Raw genomic sequence first — 14,276 nt, 5'->3', positions numbered from 1 at the left:
ATGTATTTTCAAAACTAAATCAGTTTGTTGCTATAAAGTAATAGGTATTATTCGCACAATCACATCTACACATAGTTTAAAAAATGATTTAAACATGAAAATAAAAAAATATGACAAATGTATTTAGAGGGAACAAAATCAAAACATCATTCTTTGATCATGATGTACTTTTTACAGAACTGTGGATACTTCTACAACAATGATACTTCTCGATGATTCTCAAGTGATCCTTGTATTGGAAGAAAATAATCAATCATTCTTGGAACAGTTTGAAGTTTCGATCAGTGATCGAAAACTAATGTCAAACCTTGATTAGAATTAATGACTAACAAGTCAAATGAAAAGATAATTACAGTGGGCTTAATAATATAAGCCTACTCTAAGATTCAAAAGTTAAATTCCTATTAGATGAAAACTGGAAGACTTTTAAACTAAACATTTAGATGAAGAAAACTATTGGATTCTGTAAACTATGAAACATACAGCGGCTGAAAATTTCTTTGCAAACAGCAGTGGCATGAAGTTGGAACATTAGCTGAGCAGCTAACAGAGGGAGGGTAGGGTCAAATAATTTATAAGTTGATATACCTTACTTCAGGAAGAGACTATATTACTCAGTCATAACAATTGTCATCTGAAATTAGAACAATGTGGAGCTACAAAACAGTTCTTCCAAATACATGAGATCAACAGAATACATGAAAACTTAAATCTAAAATACATTTATTGAGGCTTGCTCTAAAATATTTATTTATTTATTTATTTATTTATTGGATTTGTATGCTCATAGTGAATCAGCAGAAAAAACAAAGAGAGCAGAGCAAGAAAATCATGTTTTCTAGCTTCCTCTTATGGCAACTTGAAACACTACTTCTAAAAGCTATAGTACGTATACAATATTGTATTTGTTCCTTGCGCTCCATGATCATGTTTCAACAACAGCTGCAAACTATGATTGTGGTGAATGAAAAAGGACATATATTAAAACATTGAAGTCAGAAAAAATATTTGTGCTGCTGTAAACCTTCCTAAAAGGTGAATGACTGTAGAGCAGTATTCACAAGGCATTGACTTGATTATAAATCCCAAGAAGTAGTAGTTTTTGCAAAAATAGGAAATCCCACAGCATTTTATTAATGAGGTAAATGCAAATTTGTTCTGTTGGCTCAGATTTTAGGAAAGCCTTCATGTATTGTAAATAAAGATGGAAAAGATGATGCATAGTTTTCTCTAAATTTTGAATAAAGCTACAGCATGCAAGAATGAAACAAGAATATTATAAAAAGGCACCAGTATTCCTAAGACAAAGATTTTTTATAGTGTCAGGCCTGCGTAGCCTTCTCCTTCAGGCAAGTTGGCAAGACTTTCAGAATCAAGGAATAGTTTTCCCATGGCTTATGCAGTAAGAATTCACCATGAGTCACTATTCTCAATTTGTTTCAATTTATAACCTAAGAGGCAGAATGATCTAGACAGCAGTCTTTGTAAAACTTCCTCAGCTCAGTTCCTTTCCAGAACTCTGTGGTTGCATTCTAGCACATTGGGAGAGAACTTGGCCTATCCAACTACTATTCAATTTACACAATATGGTCTTCAAGACCATCACTGTTTATTCAATGGACTAACCAGCTTTAATAGTGCCTACATTTTTTGCATCTGTTGAAAGCCAAATGGACAATTAGTTCTAAAGATACCCTACTTCTCTTGACCAAGAAAGCAAGACAAGTTCCCTCCCTCTTTCAAAGAAGTCCCATAAGGCACTTTATTTTTTTCAGTTTCCAATCCAAAACCAAAGTTGAAAGGATGTATGTATTTGTCTCAATCTTCTGTGCAAACAAGAACATAATTATCTAATCGGAAATAGCCTAGCAGTTTGAAATTCACTGTGGCTGTCAGCAGTGAACCTATCCGAACAAGTTTCAACAATGACTTGGCTGGTTAATCTGGGCCAGTTAAAAGCCAAAATAAAAAGTACTGGGAAAAATGCCTAAAATTACAAAGAAAAACAAAAATAGTGCCAATTGGATTTGATCATCTTGATTGGGCATAACAAAGACAAATGCACTGGGGGAGCTATGGTCAGCAAGATTAGGCTGCGTTAGAAACAGGTTATTGTAGCAAACAAGATCAGCAATAACATAATTCAGCTTTGCCCAAGATGTTGGCCTATAATTTCAAAGATGATAAAGCTTCTTGGCTGAAAAGATCTTATCAGCCTTTTTCAAACAGTATTGCTAATATTTGAACTATTCTTTTTAATACATATGCAACTTAAAAAGAACCATTCTTCAATTCATGTGTTGATTGTGAAGTTTAGGTCTTTAAAGGCATGTGCATATATGCAAATGATCTCCCATCTATCCAACACATGTACTGCGGAGAGGGGCAGCATACAAATCCATTAAAATAATAATAATAATAATAATAATAATAATAATAATAATAATAATTTTGTTCAGGCAACTTCCATTTCTGAAAATCTTGAAAAATGACTCTCCATTGGAACAATTGTTCAATCCCATTCATATAATCAGGTTAATGCCTATGAATGGAAGGAACAGATGCTTTGTTTGGAAAGCACTGGCTTTTGTGACAGAACAGGCGTTGGATGCCTCTTCTATACGCAGAGCGGGTACAGCAGTCACATGGGTATGCTTGCTGTCCTAACCAATCAGGACCGAGCCTTCAGTCTTAAAAAAGCTTGCTGGATCCGCCCCTTCCCCAGAATTTGTGAATCCGTAGACTTGACTCATTGGTGGTGACTGATAAGGTACTCTACTCTCGGTTTTAAGGTGAGAAAGAAAGGCAAGTAATACACAAAAGACATAGGGAAGGAGGTGACTGCTGTACATCTCTGCATATGAGAAGAGGCATTCAGGTTAAGAGTTCAACGCCTATTCTCCATACTGGGGAGCGGGTCAGCAGGCACTGACACATCACTTCCACCGCTTCACTGACTTGACATGGGGTGAAGATGTACAACTGGGTATCATCAGCGTACTGATGATACCTCACCCCATGCCCTTGGATGATCTGACCCAGCAGTTTCATGTAGATATTTTTTTAAAAAAATATATACTTTATTAATTTATTAAGAATGGGAAAGGGGAATGGGAATACAAAAAGAAAAATAGGAGGGGTGTGAGGCAAGAAATCTTTTTACATAGTAGCATATATATATTGTTGCATATTCATTTCAAACATTTATCTATAGATAAATATTTTGTATTCAGTATTCGTATTTACATAGTCTTATATCTATGAAATATAGTAATTTAAGAATAAAGTACTGCTTTGCTATATGCATTTATAGATAGGTAATATAGTAAAGATTTTAGATGAAGTAAGAAAAGGGGGGGTAGTACCTGCAAGTTAGCAGGAATATATATTGTGACAACTTAGTTTTGGTTATGTTTATTAATTTTATGAGTAAAAGATGTTTGTGAGTTGTGTTGTTAGTATATTGTCAATAGTTATCGGTTGGATTGAACTCAGACAGAGATTGTGTTTCAGTTTTAGTCAGAATTTCTGTTGTGTATATTTTCCTCTTAGTTTAAGATAAGGAATTTTAATTGGTTTCTATTTTATTGTTTTTAAAATTCGATAACCATCTGTACCACTTCTCCCAGGCCTTGTAGAACTCAGAATCATTTTTGTTTTGTATTTCCATTGTTATTTTTGATAATTCAGCGCATTCTATGATTTTACTAATAATACTTAAGTTTGTTGGGTTATCTTCTTTTTTCCATTGTTGTGCGTATGTTAGTCTGACGGCCGTCAGTATTTGGATAATAAGGTATCTATCTTCTTTGTTTAATTTCTGTCTGAAAATGCCTAAAAGGAACAGTTCTGGTTTGATTGTGATCTTTATCGATATGACTTGGTCCATTATTCTTTTAATTTCTGTCCAAAATTTTTGGCCGTATGTGCAAGTCCACCATAAATGATAGTACGTTCCCTGATTCTTCTTGCATTTCCAACATAGGTATTATACATTTGGGTACATTTTACAGAGCCTAACTGGTGGAAGGTGCCATCTGTATATCATTTTATATAGATTTTCCTTGTAGGATACGGTGGGTGTCAATTTATAGTTAATCGTAAATATTTTTTCCCATTCTGTAAGTTTTATTATATATCTGAAGTTTTGTGTCCATGCAATCATGGATCCTTTGACTTGCTCTTCTATAGTGTCCTGTTTTAATAAATAGCTATATAATTTGGAGATCATTTTTATGTTAGGTCCAAATAATGTTAAGTCAAGAGGATTAGGGTTTTGAAAGCCGAGGGTATTTTTGTGTTGTTTGTATTTTGTATTTATTTGTGTATATGTAAACCAATCTATAAGTATTCTGTTTTCTTCTAGTTGTTGCCCTGTAAGGATATTGTCATTAGGATCTAGTAGTTTAGAATAGGTTATTATTTTTGGTGCTGAAAGAGCAGTCTGATAGGTAAAGGATTCAATTGGGGATAGCCATTTTGGAATTGCTAAATAATGATTTTTTTTTTAAATCTGTTGCCAGGTCGATATTAATGTATTTCTTATTTAATGGTTTTTAAAGTATTTTGGTATTTTGTTTGGTTCTATCATTAGGAATGAGTGCCATCCTGACTGTAGATTGAATCCTTCTAAAGAAAGTAATCTTGTGTTTTGAAGGGTTATCCAATCTTTGCTTTTGGTTAAAATTGTGGCTTGATAATAAAGGTAAAAGTTGGGGAGGCCAAAGCCTCCTCTTGACCTATGATCTTGCAGGTTTTTAGTTTTATTCTTGCCTTTTTTTCCGTCCAAATGAATTTCCGAATTAATTTATGCAATTGTTCAAAGAATGACTTGTTCAGTTTGATAGGAGCTACCTGGAATAAATATAAATATCTGGGAAGAATATTTGATTTTATTGCGGCAATCTTACCCATCAGGGATAGTTTTAAATTTGTCCATCTGGTTAGATCTTTTTGTATGTCATGTGTAAGTTTATTGTAGTTGTCTTTTTTTAAGGTTCTATTATTCGCTGAGATTGTGATGCCAAGATATTTAGTTTTTTTCACTGTTTTTACTTTAAGAGCTTGCTCTAATATGGAGTTTTGTTCTGTTGTCATATTTTTGGTTATAATTTTGGTTTTGTCTAAATTAATTTTGAGACCAGTTATTTCCCCAAATCTATAAAGTTCATTTATTAGAATATGGGCTGTTTTGATTGGGTCTTGAATTGTGAATACTATGTCGTCTGCAAAAGCTTGGAGTTTAAAGTGTTCCTTTTTTATTTTGAGTCCATTTATTTGTTCATTGTTTCTTATGTTTTTTAGTAGTGTTTCTATGGCAAGTATAAAGATTAGGGGTGCTAAGGGACATCCCTGACATACACCTCTCATTACTGTTATTTCTTCTGTAATAGATTTGTTAAAAAGTATTTTTGCTGATTGTTGAGAATAAATAGATTTTATTAGGCTGAGAAAGTTGTCTCCAAATTTCATATGTTCTATTTGTTTTATGAAATATTCCCAGTATAGAGAATCAAAAGCTTTTTTAAGATCTATAAATATGAGAGCCATTGGTTTATCGGGGTTTTCATTGTAATATTGTAGTGTTGAGTATGGTGCGGGTATTATTACTGATATTTCTTGTTGGGAGGAATCCATTTTGATCAGGATGGATAATGTTGTTTAGGATCTTTTTAAAACGTTCTGCAATTATTGTTGAGAAAATTTTATAATCCATATTTAATAAAGAAATTGGTCGGTAGTTTTCCAAATATTTTTTGTCTTTATTTTCTTTTGGTATGATAGTGATGTAGGCTTCAGACCATGTTTTGGGAAGCTTGCCTGGTTGTAAGGCCTCGTTATATAGTTTTAGCATATGTGGTTCTAGTATGTCCTGGTGGTGTTTATAGAATTCCGAGGGGATACCGTTAGGTCCTGGGGTTTTATTGTTATGCTGTTTTGCAATGGCCAGTTTGATTTCTGTAGAAGTAATGTTCCTAGTTAATTTAGTTCTTTCTTCATCAGTTATCTGTAATGTTTCATTTTGAGCTAGGTATTCCATAATTGCAGAGTTATCTGGTTTGTCTGAGTTATATAATTCCTGGTAAAATTGTTTTATTATGTTTTTCTTTTCTTCTGTGTTTGTTTTCAACAGGCCCAGGTTATCATAAAGGGATTCTATGGTTTTTTTCAGCGTTTTGTTTCATGTAGGTATTAAATAGCAGGGGGGAGAGGACCAACAGGGGGTGACCTCTGATCCCCACTAATACTGACTGCAACCGACCAGAGAGGTAGGAGGAGAACCAGTGGAGAACAGTGCCTCCCACTCCCAATTCCTCCAGCTGGTGCAGAAGGATACCATGGTCGATGGTATCGAAAGCTGCTAAGAGTTCAAGATGCACCAGGACAGAGGACAAGCCCCTGTCCCGGGCCCGCCAGAGATCATCCATCAGTGCGACCAAAGCAGTTTCCATGCTGTAGCCAGGCCTGAATCCTGACTGTTGAGGGTCTATAATCAGCTTCTTCCAAGGACCATTGGAGCTGGAGCAACACTACCTTCTCAACAACCTTCCCCACAAAGGGAAGGTTGGCGACTGGACGATAGTTGTTAAGCACGGTTGGGTCCAGGGAAGGCTTCGTGAGGAGGGGGGCGCACAAATGCCTCCTTGAAGAGAGACGGAAAGGACACACCCCCTCCAAGAAACATTGACAATCTCCTGGACCAGGCTCCACGTCACCTCTCGGCCGGCCGAAACCAGCCAAGAGGGACAGGGATCCAGTAAACAGGTGGTGGAACTCACAGCTCCAATGGCCTTGTCCACTTCATCAGGTGTCACCAGGTCAAACTCCTCCCAGACAGATGGACAAGGACAGGCCCCAGTCACCTTGACTGACTCATTGTCAGGTGACATTGCGATCCAATCGGAGTCAAGGCTCATCCGAATCTGAATGACTTTATCAGCGAAAAATTATTGAAATTCCTTGGCACTACTCTGCAAGGGCTCCCCAACCCCACCCCACCTGATTAAGGAGGGAGCAGGTCACCCTGAACAGAGTGGCCGGGCGGGATTCCACTGATGCAATCAAGGTGGCATGATATGCGCATCTTGCCGCCTTGAATGCCACTTTGTAAGTCTTAAAGTGTTTGATCAGACTCAGATTTGCTTTTCCTCCACCGCTTCTCCAGACGTCTCTTCTGGCATTTCAACTCTCGGCGTTCCTCGGTAAACCAAGGAGCTCTCCGGAGTCTAGTGCCACAGAGAGGTCGCAATGGCACAATCCGGTCTGTTGCAGCCTTGTTCCAGGCCTACAGCTGATCTCCTCACTATGTTCTTTGAAATTCTCACCGATTGCCTCAACATCCCGGAACCCCGAACAAGCGCGAAACTCAGCTGCAGGTTTTACTCGATAGCACAGTGTTAAAGGTACTGACTCAAACCGCTTAAATCTATCTATATTTTGGACGGTATGCCATAGTCCGGCAGAGCAGCGCCTTCCTACTTCCTCCTGCTGCCCCGCTGGAACCGGAAAAGAAAAATCAGCAACTGTCGATACACCACTAAATCTGTACATAACTGTGACAGACTAGCAAATTCAGCCTCCATTGTAGACAAACTAATGTGTTGCTGTCTCATTGACTTCCAGCCTACCAAGTTCCACCAAACAAAATAGCTAAACCAGTCATAGACTTCCTGGTCACATTATCAGAAGCGAAACTGGCATCTGCGTATGCCGTCAATTCCAATCTATCACCTGATTCCAAAAATAAACCATGATGCATGTACTCTTCAAATACCGCGATATCCTTTTTGCCGCCTTCCACTGATTTTCAGTTGGCTCCTTATTACATTGTACCAACTGATTCACACTATACGCTATATTTGGCCGTGACCAGTTTCCCAAATACAACAAACTTCCTATAAATGAACGATACAGTTCCTTATCAACAGCCTTCCCTTTTTCATTGCTATGCACAAAGCAACTCTCCATGGGAGTTCTAGCAATCTTGCAACCTTCCATATTAAATTTCTTTAACAGACTGTTAATCTTTCCAACTTGTGACAACCTATAGCCTTTCTTAGTCTTTACAAAATCAACGCCCAAATTATTGGCCAATCTCACCCAGATTCTGTATTCTAAACTTCTTCTCTAAATCCTTTACAATCCTGTTAACAGACTCTACTGACCGAACAATAATTGCTATATCGTCTGATCTCCTTGGAACCTTTCCTCTCTCTTATAAACTTACAAGGATCAGCCTTACTTGCGTGCAATCCCATGTTCTCCAATTCTTTTACAATCAATGAATTCCACTCGTATCCAGATTGTTTTAACCCATACAAGCTTTTCTTTAGCTTCCAACATCTACCTTTGTCATGCATAACACCAGGTAGAATTCTCATCAATATCCTATGCTGCAATGGTCCATGCAAATACACAGTTTCCACATACGTAGTGGACACAGCACTTATGCTTTGCAGCCCAAACCAACACTGTCTTTAGAGTTGCTGCCCGCAAACTTGGAGCAAATATTTCATCATAGTCACCCTCCATCTGGGAGAAACCCGATGCTACCAACCGAGCCTTGTACTTAATAGCACCATTGGACCTGGTCTTAACCTTATAGACCCAGCAAGATCCTACTAAATGTTCTCCTGGAGGCAACTGAACTTCCTCATAAACATTCAACTCCTTCATTGCAGCCAATTCTTTTCTCATAGCATCATGCCAATGTTTCTTCTCCTTATCTGGATTTTGCTATAATGCGATGGTTCCACAACTGCATTGCAAGCTACATTAGCTTGATACCTATCATGTTCCCGTCTAATTCTAGTACCTCTCCTGGGAACAACTACATTGCTAATGCCGGCATTGGCTCTTCCTTCACTGCACTTTTTACATCTACTATTGGAGCACTCTCACTAATACTTGGAGTTTCCTCATCACCTGACTCTTCAGACTCACTTCTCACACTGCTACGCAGTATCTGGCAGAAACGCAGTATTTTCCAGAAACTTACTTGCGCTATACCAACATGCACCAGTGTTCTTGTCCCAAAACTTAAAGGACCTTTGATTATTGTTATATCCAACAAAGTACAATAATCATGCTCTATGCTGTCCTTTTCTCCTAAGCTGCGATGGAACATGTACACATGCTGGTGCTCCAAACACATGTAGACAGCTCAAGTCAGGCTTTCTACTGTACCACGTGAACAGTATTTCTCCAGTAGCTGAGTAAACAACATTATTTAAGACCACATTCGCACACATCAATGCCTCAGCCCATAACTGAATCGACAAACCAGAATCTCTTATCATTGTTCTAATCATGGCTTGTAATGTTTGGCCTCTTCTCTCCAGAAATGCATTATGCTGTGGACTATAAGGCGCAGACAGCCTATGCTCTATATCAGTGTTTCTCAACCTTTTTTGAGCCGCGGCACATTATTCATATTTTCAAAATCCTGGGGAACACTGAACGGGGGGACGGGGGGGTGCGGGGGGGCTAAAGAAAAGTTTGGACAAAAAAAAATCTCTTCCTCAATTTCACTCTATTTCTCCTTCCCTCTTTCTCTCTCTTCCTTCCTTCCCTTCTTTCTCTCTCTCCATCCCTCTTTCTTTCTTTTTTCCTCTCTTTTTTGCTCTCTTTCTCTCTCCCTCCTTCCTTCCCTCTATGTCTTTCTCTCTCCCTTGCTCTCTCTCTGCCTCTCTTGCTATCTCTCTTTCATTCTCTCTCTTTCGCTCTCTTTCTGTCTCTCTTGCTATGTCTCTTTCTCTCTCTCTCTCTGTCTCTCTTGCTATCTCTTTGTCTCTCTCGCTATCTCTTTCTTTCTTTTTTTATCTCTCTCTTGCTATGTCTCTCTTTCTCTCTCTCTCTGTCTCCCTCCCGCTTTCCTTTCTTTCTATCTCTCCCTCCCTCTTTCCTTTCTATCGCTCCTTCCCTCTTTCCTCCCTCCCTCTTTCCTTTCTATCTCTTTTCTTTCTATCTCTCCCTCCCTCTTTCCTTTCTATCTCTCCCTCCCTCTTTCCTTTCTATCTTTCTCTCCGTCCCTCAGCGGGGGCAAAGAAGAAGGAAGGTAGGCTGCAGAGGGCACCGAGGACAAGAGCGCTCGCTCGCTCCCTTGCCCTCTGACTTCCCTCCCTCGCTGCTGAAGGGACGAGTGCGGGCACGCTGCAAGAAGGTTTTTTTTGCTTTTTTTCCCTTCCCCTGCCTCACGGGAGAGAGTGAGAGAGAGAAAGAGCAGCGCCCTGTCGGTTCCGAGCGTAGCCAGGGAAAGCGGCCTCGAGCCGAGTGCGAACTGCGGGATGCGGCAAAGGACTCCTTGTCAACCAAAAAAGGGTGGGGGTTGCAAAGGCAAAGCCTGGGAGGCGGGGAAGGGAAGAGCGGGAGACCCCCAGACAGAATGGCTGAGGGGAAGGAAAGATGGAAGGAGGGAGGGATTGAGAAGCGAAGCCAGGGAGGGCTGAGAGAAAAGGGGAGCGGCGCGCGCGAGAGAGGGGCGGGGCGTGCATTCCCGAAACGGATGGAGAAAGCCCTCTCTCGCAGCGAAAGCGCTCCCAGCCAGGGGGCTGCGAGAGAGGGCTGGGAGCGCTTTCGTCCCGAGGAGCTGAAGCTGCAGCCGCAGCCGCCGCGAGAGAAGTCGCGCCCCAAGGCAGGGGGCGGAGGAGGAGGAGGGGGGCAGATCGGGCGGGGAGCTTGGCGGCACACCTGCCTGTGTCTCGCGGCACACTAGTGTGCCGCGGCACACCGGTTGGGAAACACTGCTCTATATCACAATTCTTTAACAAGTCAACAAACCTCTTTTAAGTAAATTCTGTACCACTGTCAGTTACCACGCTAACAACTTTCTTATTCATCTTTCTCTCAACAAACCCTAGCCAGTTACAAAACAATCTATAAGTATCTGCCTTCGTCTTCATCGCATAAACAAAGCCAAACCTTGAGAAATGACCCACAATGCTCAGAATATATTGTGAACCACCATAGCTAGGTTTCCTCATTAGACCGATCACATCCATAAACACTAACTCTAATATATCCTTGGTTTTAAAACCTTCATAATGGTTTACAGCGGTAACCTTGCTTTTCTCCTCATAGCAAATGTTGCAATCTACAAATCTAGAACATGGTTTAAGGTTTATGCCATTAACAAGCCCAATTGTCTTTTTTCACCAATTGAAAGTTCAAATGCCCCATTCTCCTATGCATTAGTTGTATACAATGATCATGAGGTTTTACGTTGCTAAACATGGCATTTGTCTTTGCTTGTTTCTCTTCATTAATAACATATAAACCATCTTTAAGCTCTGCAACAATTTTACACCCCTCTTTCTCAATAATGCAATTGTCATTCTTAAACAATATTGTAGAACCTATCTTAGTTAGTACATTGACAGATACTCCTAACGATGATACATAATCATCGTAACTGTCATCAGATAAAACAATATACACTTGATGAATCTCTGAGAAAATAAGCTCTTTTTCATGCAGCTCTGCCAAAATCTCTTTTATCACAGTCAAATGAGCTAGCATGTCTCAATTCCAGGCTAAGCGGGTACGAAAAAGTTTCCTTGTTAACTGTATATGTGCTCCAACACTGTCCCGCACATATATCCTCGCAAAATATCCCAACACTTGGCAGCTGAACTCTCACCACGAATGTGAGTTAGTTGCTTGTCATCAAGTGTAAGTCCTATAATGCTGTGAGCCTTATCATTATCCCGGTCAAACTCTCTTTTCTTCTTGGCATCCTCTTTCACATCAGGATTCAAGGCAGTCAAGTCGGGGGGCTTAGCAACAATGTCTCAAAGTCCCTCACATTTCAACAGCATGGTACATTTTGTAGACCATGTGTTGTAGTTGCTTCCATCCAACTGAGCAATGGAGAAAGCCTTACTGGACTGGAACGTTGCCATCTTAATAATACTGTCACACCAATACTAACTGTAATACAATACTGGCCAATTTAAATCACATATCCAAAAACTACACCCCTCTGCTGTCCTGGGCCCATAACCAATGTTAGTATGTCTCGGTGCAGCTCTGTGCGAAACCTTTGACATACAATCAGCAGAGCTATTGCAGTTGTGTAGATAATGTGGGCTAGTCAGTTAGAGACTCAGACTTAGTATTAACAATATTATTATTTACAAATATACCACAATATTAGCAATAGATTACAAACCGCACACAGCAAAAAATAATACAAACTCACAAGCAAAGATATCTCAAAGTAACTCCCTCCACAGGGAACAGTGCTGGCACCCTCATGGCCAACGAGTAAAAGTTCTTAAAGATACAGTCTTTACTTTCATAGACCAACATTGTTAGTTTACTATATGGCAACTCCAAAGTAGGTTATGTACCATGTACTAACAGAAAGCATGGATTGAAATTCAGGAGGCAGGTTAGGAAGAGACTGGGAGAAATCTGGGTCTACCCTGGGGGCCTGAGCTGAGTTTGGCACTCGATGGGTCCCCTGGTTAGTCTCTATTACTATAGACCCTGAACCCCAGAGATCTGGCTGGGGCCTGTTCAGGGTAGACCCATCTAGAGTTAAATCTTGATCCTCTGGGGCAGGCAGATCAGAGGGATCTGTAGAAGCAGTTGAATTGACATGAACTTCAACTTGGACTTTAAGGCACTTAGCAGATTGCTCAAGCAGTCTTTGTAAGGTCTTGTCTCTACGTTTTTCTGCTCTAGTGGGCTGCATTTCCTGCTACTAGAGAGGAAAAGGCCTGTGGGATGGGTTCTGTTTCATCCCCTGAAGGCCTGGGTTCCTGTTGGGATTTTTGGCAGTAGGATTCCTGTTGGAGAGTCTAGCAGTCATGGTCTAAATCTTGCTAGGCTTGAAGGCAGAGCCAAATTAAGGAGAAAGGACTAGAATAGACTGGATGGGCCCAAGCCCCTTGGTCCTGGGGCGTCTGCAACCCTGGAACAATTTGGAGTGACTCTAAATGCTAGTTAGACAGTGCAGAGAGAATCTAGACCTCGAGCTAATCACCATGTAGGGAGAAGAGACCTAGAGGATTGAGCAGAAGTCTGAAACTTTCACAGTGTGCTCAGGGCCTGTGGTGGGCTTTTTGGCACCAAGCAGTTAGCATGGGGGGCCCGCTGGCATGATTTATTACAGGCATTAGGACCATTGCGCAATGTTCTCCAATTAGTAAACTAAAGCCCAGGGGACCGAACAAGTGACTTGTCCACTTGTCCCACTCCACAAGGGGCCAGACAATTTCCAAAATTAGAAAGCAACTGACGTCAGCACGAATAAGCAGCCAGCGACTGGCTGCAAGGGAATTCACATTGCAGCTTCTCCAAGTCGGAACCGAGCCCCAAGGACTGGTTCTTTAATCGCAAATCTCCCGGGGGGGGGAAGGGGGAGGGGACAATGTCTGGAGAAACCTATCTGAATAAGAGGTTTATTTTGCAGGTGAAGAAATCAGGAGATGAGGAAAGGAGTTGAATCTACGAGAGGAGTGAGCCACCACACGTCCTGCCAGTAGGAGGACCGAGTGAATTCTGGGGAAGGGGCGGATCCAGCAAGCTTTTTTAAGACTGAAGGCTCGGTCCCGATTGGTTAGGACAGCGAGCATACCCATGTGACTGCTGGACCCACTCCCCAGTATGGAGAATCGTTTGTTTCAAAATCTACTTAATACTGTATTTTAATTGGCACTAGAAATCATTGTTCAGTCATACACGAAATAAAAGACTACAATACAGGACTAATCTTTTAAACAACATCTAGTCCTTCAAGAGCAATCAACAACACTTGAAACCGTTATAAATTTCAAATATTTCTCTAGTCAAATGGTGGTTTATATGCCAGCACAGTATCTCATTATTGGCAGCAGCACAAGATTACCAGTTAAACAATGACTGTTCTGCTACCTTTTAAAAACTAGGAATTGGTTTTCCATTTGGCCTAATAAATTATAGTGCACATAAGTAATGGAAAAGCAGTGTCAGAACAAAGGATAGTTTTGATATACCCCATATTACAAAAAAAATAATCTTGGAGCACGTGAAGAATTATAATTAATTTTTATTACATATTCGTGAGTAGGTAAAATTTGATTACTAAGAACCAGAAGATCAAAGTTTGAATGTACCAGATGTGCCCATGAACAGTTTTACATTTGGACTATGTCCTGTATCTATCACCCCAATTAAGTACATAGATGGTTTATCAGATACCACAATACTTGTGATGCATCAAAGATCACAAAAGTTTTTGATGTGCAGAACAGCCACTTGGAAATTTACACACAGAAACCTATCAGCTGAGT

General features: G+C 40.2%; 1 protein-coding gene across 5 annotated transcripts in view; it reads right to left on the bottom strand.

Annotated features, from left to right (window-relative positions):
• FAM53B (family with sequence similarity 53 member B) overlaps window positions 1–14,276 on the bottom strand; it is a 166,020-nt gene that overhangs the window by 93,787 nt on the left and 57,957 nt on the right. The window lies entirely within an intron of this gene.

Source organism: Erythrolamprus reginae, chromosome 5, assembly GCF_031021105.1.
Source record: "Erythrolamprus reginae isolate rEryReg1 chromosome 5, rEryReg1.hap1, whole genome shotgun sequence".
In the NCBI taxonomy this organism is placed as follows: domain Eukaryota; kingdom Metazoa; phylum Chordata; class Lepidosauria; order Squamata; family Dipsadidae; genus Erythrolamprus; species Erythrolamprus reginae.
This window is presented reverse-complemented; position numbering and strand designations above follow the sequence as displayed.